The sequence below is a fragment of the Lycium ferocissimum genome, chromosome 8, assembly GCF_029784015.1.
Source record: "Lycium ferocissimum isolate CSIRO_LF1 chromosome 8, AGI_CSIRO_Lferr_CH_V1, whole genome shotgun sequence".
Lineage (NCBI taxonomy): Eukaryota > Viridiplantae > Streptophyta > Magnoliopsida > Solanales > Solanaceae > Lycium > Lycium ferocissimum.
In genome coordinates, this window is record NC_081349.1 from 48,192,974 (window position 1) to 48,202,756 (window position 9,783).

A 9,783-nucleotide genomic window follows, 5' to 3' on the forward strand; every position below is an offset into this window, starting at 1 on the left:
CAGTCATGGCGGGTTGGGTCGTGACAAAAGGAAGTGGGCCGGGTATGGATTGGCTTTGGGTTTGGGCTGGTCATAATTGGATTTAAAATGTAGCCCTTGGCATTTCAATTGTAACCGAAATTAACATGCAAGTCAATTAAACATTTTAATCGTTACCAAATTTAAAAGCAGTTGAAATTAAGCCTAAATTGGTGTAAAATTTTTAGATGAAATAATGATTCAATTTATTAATTAAGCTTCTTTATTCTAACAAAGTAAAATAATTGATTACAAATGATTAATTATAGCAATTAAACCACAGAAGACTTTAAACTCACAATAAAAAATGCGTATTTAATTTTGTGCAAATTGATTTTCTAATTGATAGAGTCAACATAATTTATACTATAAATTTATAAGTGAATTTATATATATATATATATTAATTTGTCGATGAAAAAATGGAAAAATACCACAAAAATCATTTTATGCAGCATTTTTGATTTTCTGAGTAAATATTCTACTTTGTTTGATATTCAAGAAGCTCAACTATTTAATTTGAATTTTGGAGGGCAAAAATCGAGTGTCAACAGCTGCCCCTTCGTTGTGCAGGGACGGCGGAGCCCTCCTTGGGCAACGAAATTTGATAAACCCGATTTTTGTCCGAACAACTCAACTCATTTTATCAAGCGAAAGATGCATGCAGTTTTTTTTTGAAAATTATGGCCAGACCCTGGTCTACGGGTTTCCTACATATCTCAGGCTATACGAGAATTCAGGCCACTTGTAGTTCGACCTTATTTTGAAAACTTTTTAAAAAATTGCCCAGTGCCGAATTTATGAGATCGGGAACTTGGGACATGATTGGGAGAGTTTGGATCACAGTCGAGCTCTAATATTGTGGTCGCCTACATATCCCTACCCTCGGGAATCAGGCCGTATGTAGTTTGACTCGATCGGTAGAAGAGGGTATTCCTTATGCGGAAGTACGCTTTGGTTTGGTATAGATGACATCAAACTTTCGAGTACGGAAAGAGGCTGGAATTTTCTAAGTTATGAATGTGGCATGCTTCACACTCATAATAAAGTCCTTGCACGGACATAATTTCGTACATCTTTGTCACACCCCGATCTCATCAGGGCATGATGGGCACCCAACCCTTACTTAGAGCCGAGCGAACCCTCTGGTATTAACACAATGAAATTGGATATATAAAATTTTTTGGAAATATAATAAAGTACTTTAAGTCAAACCATAGAAATTTGCGAACGATATTCAATTAATCAAAAATCGAGTAAGTCAAACTAACTACATGGTCGCTTTACTCAACACATGACATCTTAACATACTAACCACATGACACTGTCTGCAAAGTCTCTAAGAGTAAACACCTGAATCATATGAGTCGGGACAGGGCCCCGACATACCCATACACACATATGATAACCATAATGACTCGGCACTGCTCCAGGAAGAAAATGGAGTTTGCCAATCCCAGGCTGATAACCAATCAGCCTAGCTAAATACTTTTACCTGCAAAACAATGCGGGACCGTGTGGCATGAACACGGCGCCCCCGAGCAAAGGGACGCGTACGAACAATGTACCGAGTATGTAAGGCATAAGAACATCAAGTACAAATAAATCATGAAAACCAGTCTCAATATTTGAATGCATCTGTGGCTAACATCTGAGAATATCTGGGTAACTCTATATGACTGAAACTAACTATGTGGCATATGATAGGCATAGATTATAATATAACTGATAGTGTTGTGGAATGTACAGCCCGATCCATATATAATATAATAATGCCGAGGAACGTACGGCCCGATCCATATATAATATAATAATGCCGAGGAACGTACGGCCCGATCTATATATATTATAATAATGCCGAGGAACGTACGACCCGATCCATATATAATATAATAATCATATATATACCGTACCCGGCCCTTTAGTGAGGAACTCGGTGAATAATGCAATGAAACTGTGCACGAATACATACCCGGCCCGGGACTCGTTGAAATGATGTAATAACGTTATGCACGAATAGAATCTCAGGAGCAACCATATACAAATTAAATCATCATCTGAGACTCAATAGAATAATTAGAATGAACCAACACTTGAGAATCAAAGACAACTATCATGTCAAGTACCACTGAGAACTAGAATTTATTGGAATTATGTACGTTTATCGTGTGCTCGTTTTATGTAATTCATGCCAAAAGAAGGAAGGGATAGCCTTAACATACCTTATCTGCTCCAAGCTAACCACAAATTAGATCCCGGGCTTCCCAATCTACAACAACATTATTGATATCACGTATTAACTATAGTACACTTAGAATCCAAAGTCTAAGCTAGCACGTTACTTAAAAAAATTCGGGCAGCATTTCCCTTGAAAACTTAAACAATCCCTGAGATTCCAATTCAACTAAAACATGAACCACAATACCAACAACAACAATACCAACAAGTTCATATCAAACTAGAATCAAACCCACCTTTAGATTACTCTCAAAACAGCCAACAATTACAATATCAACTCAATAAACATATTGTAGTCATAATATGGTTTCTAGCTATTAACTCCATATTTCTTATCCCACAATTTAGCCATGACCCGGGCGAACTTAAATATATCAAGAGTAGTAGAATTCTTACCTTAGATGCCAAGAACTACTCTTCTTCCACCTTACTTCACTTCAAAAAATCTCCGATTTCTTTTAGAGAATTTGAGAAAATTTTCATAACAAAAGCCATTTTGTTTTACTGCTGCTCATCATCCATTCTTGAAAAAAAGGGAACGAAAGAGTTTCTAACTATTGATGGAGCAGTTCGTGTATATTCAAAAGAGTTTCTCACATTTCATTATGTAAGTAGAACACCACTTTGCCTCAAAGACAAGAAAATGAAACATTAATCCCCCTGTCCGCCCACTTGGCCTTGTATTGGCCGTGGGGGTGAGTACAATATGACAACAAAGCATTAAAAAGTAAGATTATAAAATGTTGATCCTTATCCCACCTTTTGGTACTTTAAAATTATGAGAAAACATTTTTTTTAATCAACAAATTCCAAAAGTGCGAATAATATTATAAAAAAAACATATCATAAGTATTTTATAAAATCAAGAAATATACTACTATTTCATAAATCTTAAAATATTGAAAAGAAAAGAAAAGAAATTATTTTACCAAATTCTAATTTTCCCCAAGCTAATATCAAAGAGTACAAATTTGTACCATTCATTTTTAAAAAGGTAAATGATAATTTTCTTTTCCTATGAGAAAAATAATTTCTATTCTTATAATAAAAATCTCATTTATTAATCTCCTCATGTCATATATATAATTTAAAGCATATTTGAAAAAAAATTAGTGATATCAATAACTATATAAAATCATATTTATCAGATTTTTTCCAAAAATATTTCACTTAAAAGGAAATACCATATCAAAATAATATCTAACGGTATCAAGATTGTCAACATTATGGGGCCATACAATAGCACTGTCATAAACCCTTTATAACCTCATAAATGACTTTAATCCTTTCAAGCTCATATGACTGTACTACGACACATCCCGATGTATGAAAAATACGAGATGTAATATCCTTCGCCCCTTAAGAACATTCGTCCTGGAATGTTGAACTCATAGATCCTCAATATCATTATATCATAACTTCCATGCTCATACCCTTTTCTCTGTTCCTCAATACCGATTCCTTTAAACCTGTGGCGTCGTCGTTTCTTGCGTTTTCTATCATATTCCCTTTGAATAGTTGAAAATGAGTTTTCTTCTTAGTAATGACCCTCGGTTGCAATACTCCTTGATTCCTCAGGAATTTCCTTTCAAGAGATATACGTGAGTCACTTTCCTGATATGATCCTCCTTGATACTCGGACTCGTCGATCCCTTTTCTTGCTCAATAATGGTATTAAGTCTCATCGAGTCACGTGGTTTGCAAATCTCTCCCACTTCCTTTCTGCTATATGACTATGATATTGGTATTGATTCACATCTGTAGAGTCTAGATAAATTCAATCCGAGATGTCCTGCCGTAGGTGTCCCTCGTCGACTCATTAAAGGCTTCATAATTTTTGAGAATTTCATAACCCTTTGGTAAACTATTGGAAATTCGCTATAACCACAATGATACAAAAAATGAAAGTTCCAAGGCGTAATATTCTTCCGGTAAAACCCCCTTTATTCAATGATCCTATCAAATTCGTAAGTAATCTAACACACCCCAAGGATATCGTAGGAAACATATAACATATACTTATATCATATTCAGAGTAATTATCCTATTTGTCCTTAATGATAATTCCAACTCAACATTTCGACTCAATTTACCATATATTTTCCCCCAACTGACCCGGAGTATCACAAACACACTATTTTTGCTTACCTCTTACTCCTCTCTTTAAGTACCCAATTGATTTCATTCTCGACATTTAAATACTTGCAGGTTACATAACCGTTCTTGTGTGATTCGTGTATGAACATCTAATTTTATTCGTAAACTTCCCTTCCTTTGGTTCGTTCTATTTTACACATCTCATACATACCAAAACTCTTTTGTTTATCTGTTGTAACTTATCTCGTCATACTCTTTTCCTTCCTTTATTTGTCCCTTGATTATCAAATCTTATATTCTACTATAGAAAACTTTATGTCCCTTCTTATTTGTCACTTATAAATCGCGATATCATTAACAAACGACTCTATTGTCCATTCCTCTGCCTTTATTCCAGTATAGCATCACTATCCTTTACAATATTCCTCGAGTTATTTGACCCCAATGTCATGTTGTTCAAGGTCTTCACGAATGATTTCCAGTGCAGTCTCAGATACCCGCTCGATTCTTGTTCATTTATTTACTTTTTATTAGACTCATTTCTGCATAATTCTCACTTTTTGTTTTAGAGTCTATATCTGTCACATCTTAGGATTCATCGTTTCAATCCCTACACTTGTATTTTCCTTACTCGCTTCCCCCTTTAAGGGTTACTTATACCATTCTAAAATCCGTTACCTCACTTCTAATATTGAATTTATATATCCCTTTCCTCAATTCCCTTATTATACTGCATCATATTCATACCATTTCCCATAATTTATAGCTACGGTAATTCATGTGTGAAGTCTTAACATACTCATCTTGCGCTTTGTGATCAAGCAATACAACCAACATAGCAATCCAAACAAGGATGTATTTTACTTAGCTCAACCGCTAGTTATGATTCAATGTCTACATCCGCTCCAATTAACAACTTCTGTCCTATAGGGATACTCAAAATAGTGGTATGTCTAGCTATCCGTACCATCCATGTAATGTCACTTATCCCATTCTTCGATGCTCAGAGTTCACTTATAGCGTCATCTTTCCCTTTTTTTCCATCTCAAGTTATTCCTCTCTTTCCCGTAATCGACTTATAGTAACCATAAATGCATTTTCCTTTAAACCCGCCATCTTTGTTTTCAAGGATCTAAGTCTCATGCGCAACTAATACCCCTTATGCCTCATACTCTTTTACTCTTGTGTTGCATTTAACATTGATTTCAAAACTAATCACAATCATATCGTATTTGTTGTTGATGATTGCCTTGCTTTATCGCTTTATCGTCGTACGGTAAACTCATAACTCATGGCCACATTTTTTTTCCAACTTATTCCTTTATATACTTTACTCATTCTATCATGGTATAGGATATTCGTAGGAGATGCATCTTCCTTTTCTCATAATACGACTACTTCTTAAGCGCGCGTGCTTCGCATATTTCCTTTTCTTTCTATACCCATAGTTATTCCTTTACATTCTTTCCTCCTCAATTTATCTTATTACCTCCCGTTTTATAATCAATCTTTCATTCCTCGTGCAAGGAACCCTATTCTTAACTCAGTACCGCCTTGTCCTTTAGAATATATTACTTCTATACAATCCATTCTTTGCTTCCAAAACTTATTCTGTTCATTCTGATCATCTCCTCTAATCATTATTATGCTAATCCTTTTCCTAACAATCGTTCTATTTCGTTATTCATCTTTTCGTAGTCTTGGTCTTTTACATCCAGCCAAAGATATCACTCGTGATCTCGATTATACAAATCACAAACTGTTACTACTTTGCCATATCGCTTTTCTCTAATTTTCTTTTCAGTTGACTTCCTTTTTCCTTTTGCTTGCTATCATTTCTGTCATTACGAAACCTCTATGCTGGACCTTTCCCCTAAGAAGGTCTTATAAGCTTTCTTATCTACTGCCCTTTGGCTCGCTTATTAGTTTCACACTTGCATTCACTCTTTATTCATATAGAACATGTCACATCTTTAGTCGTTTCCTCACTATACTTTACTCATTTTGTATTACAGTTCTTGCTATGTCCTCATTATATCCTGATCATAATCAACTCTATAGAGGGCCACTTCTTGAGCTCATTCGCAAGCCCACTTATAAGATAGAATAAACCTCGTGAAGTAAGCATACTTAACCTGTTACTCTTTCTGATCAGCCCTGTTACACTTACCACATAAGTAGTCTTACCAATGTATTCACATTCGCTATAACCCTTCGTATTTCATACCCCTGTCATGCTGTTACTTTATTTTGCTAATAGACTTGTCGTATTTTACTTGTGCTTATCCATCCAATCAATACTTCAATTCACACTCTATTGGAGTTACCCTTTCTCTTCTATGTCATACTTTAGTACTACCCGTCTCCCTAATTTACTCTAGCATTTCTCCTTACCATATCAATGTCGATCTTATAGTTACCGTTATTATCAATTCAACAACATTTAACTCATTTCTTGTAGTTGTCAACGATACTCCGAACTTAATCTCGTCCTGCCATTACTTTTTACACAATATCTTTTCCCGTTAGGACATATTACAAGCTTATATCTTATCTCTTTTAAATTCTAGGAAAATTTCGGTAGAGTTTCCTCTATATTTTTTACTATCCAAAACCTGCACGCAGCAAATACCAATAATGCCTCATAGGGCTAATATATATATACGACATATCTCAGCCACACAGGGCTCCCAATTTCAAGTAAAAGTACAAAGATGTCGAAACTTACCTCATATATCACACCTCGAGATGTACCTGATCCTTTAGCGATCTGCCCTGTTATACCTTTCTATTTACTTTCCCTTTCATTCTTCAGCTTTACATTTCAATCATACCTCAATATTCTTACCTTACCCGACATATATCTTTTGTACCGTTGCTTACCTTTGTATTTAATTTGTTTAGTTCACAAACTTATAACTGAACACGTCATCAAGAGATACATTTAATCAATTCCTCTGTTGTACTTATACTGACTTGCCTCTATGACAACCAATCCATTATCATATAAATACATATTCTGATAACGTAGCCTCAACGAAGTGACTTACCTTTGGAACTTCTAATATCATCACTCGCTTTCTTCTGTCGATGCCATTCTTCTGCTGAAATTAAGGGTTAGTACAAGGAATCTCATTTCCTATAGCTTGGCTTTACCGAACGATCTTAGATATGAAAGAAGAGTAACCATCCTAATGCCCTGTAACCTCTTGTTTATAAATGTGGCGCGCAACACACCATAAACAAGACTCTACTAGACACGACTTTGCAGACAACCCCTAGGACGAACTGCTTTGATACCACTTTGTCACACCCCGATCTCATTAGGGCATGATGGGCACCCAACCCTTACTTAGAGCTAAGCGAACCCTCTGGTATTAACACAATAAAACTAGACATATAAATTTTTTTGGAAATATAATAAAGTACTTTCAGTCAAACCATAAAAATTTGCGAACGATACTCAATTAATCAAAAACCGAGTAAGTCAAACTAACTACATGGTCGCTTTACTCAACACATGACATCTCAACATACTAACCACAGGACACTGTCTGCAAAGTCTCTAAAAGTAAACACGAATCATATGAGTCGGGACAGGCCCCGACATACCCATACACACATATGATAACCATAATGACTCGGCATTGCTCCAGAAGAAAATGGAGTTTGCCAATCACCGATTGCCAATCATCCTAGCTTAATACTTTTACCTACAAAATAATCTGGGACTGTGTGGCATGAACACAGCGCCCCCAGGCAAAGGGACGTCAGTACGAACAATGTACCGAGTATGTAAGGCATAAGAACATCAAGTACAAATGAATCATGAAAACCAGTCTCTATATTTGAATGCATCTGTGGCAAACATCTGAGAATATCTGCGTAACTCTATATGACTAAAACTGACTCTATGGCGTATGATAGGCATAGATTATAATATAACTGATAGTGCTGTGGAACGTACAGCCCGATCCATATATAATATAATAATGCCGAGAAACGTACGACCCGATCCATATATAATATAATAATGCCAAGGAACGTACGACCCGATCCATATATAATACAATAATCATATATATACCGTACCCGGCCCTCTAGCGAGGGACTCGGTGAATAATGCAATGAAACTGTGCACGAATACATACCCGGTCCGAGACTCGGTGAAATGATGTAATAACGTTATGCACGAATAGAATATCAGGAGCAACCATATACAAATTAAATCATCATCTGAGACTCAACAGAATAATTAGAATGAACCAACACTTGAGAATCAAAGACAGCTATCATGTCAAGTACCACTAAGAACTAGAATTCATTAGAATTATGTACGTTTATCGTCTGCTCGTTTTATGTAATTCATGCCAAAAGAAGGAAGGGATAGCCTTAACATACCTTATCTGCTCCAAGCTAACCACAAATTAGATCCCGGGCTTCCCAATCTACAACAACATTATTGATATCACGTATTAACTATAGTACACTCAGAATCCAAAGTCTAAGCTAGCACGTTACTTAATGAAATTCGGGTGCATTTCCCTTGAAAACTTAACAATCCCTGAGATTCCAATTCAGCTAAAACATGAACCACAATACCAACAACAATAATACCAACAATTTCATATCAAACTAGAATCAAACCCACCTTTAGATCACTCTCAAAACAGCCAACAATTACAATATCTACTCAATAAACATATCGTAGTTATAACGTCATTTCCACCGTTCTAATCCGTCAAAATATGGTTTCTAGCTATTAACTCCATATTTCTTATCCCACAATTTAGCCATGACCCGGACGAACTTAAATATATCAAGAGTAGGAGAATTCTTACCTTATATGCCAAGAACTACTCTTCTTCCACCTTACTTCACTTCAATAAATCTCCGATTTCCTTTAGAGAATTTGAGAAAATTTTCATAACAAAAACCATTTTGTTTTAGTGCTGCTCGTCATCCGTTCTTGAAAAAAAGGGAACAAAAGAGTTTCTAACTGTTGATGGAGCAGTTCGTGTATAATCAATAGAGTTTCTTACATTTCATTATGTAAGTAGAACACCACTTTGCCTCAAAGACAAGAAAATGAAACATTAATCCCCCTGTCCGCCCACTTGGCCTTGTATTGGCGGTGGGGGTGAGCACAATTTGACAACAAAGCATTAAAAAGTAAGATTATAAAATGTTGATCATTATCCCACCTTTTGGTACTTTCAAATTATGAGAAATTTTTTTTTAATCAACAAATTCCAAAAGTGCGAATAATATTATAAAAAAATATATATCATAAGTATTTTATAAAATCAAGAAATATACTACTATTTCATAAATCTTAAAATATTGAAAAGAAAAGAAAAGAAATTATTTTACTAAATTCTAATTTTCCCCAAGCTAATATCAAAGAGTACAAATTTGTACCATTCATTT

The 9,783-nt window shown here is 35.3% G+C and overlaps 1 long non-coding RNA gene across 1 annotated transcript; it reads right to left on the bottom strand.

The window, feature by feature from the left end:
• Nucleotides 1-1,216: 1,216 nt before the first annotated feature.
• Nucleotides 1,217-9,431, bottom strand: LOC132067025 (uncharacterized). The gene is made up of 4 exons (XR_009416991.1): nucleotides 9,195-9,431; nucleotides 8,755-8,801; nucleotides 8,034-8,084; nucleotides 1,217-1,479 (listed from the first exon to the last, which is right to left on the bottom strand). It is a non-coding gene; the product is annotated as an uncharacterized LOC132067025 (long non-coding RNA).
• Between the last annotated feature and the right edge of the window lie 352 nt (nucleotides 9,432-9,783).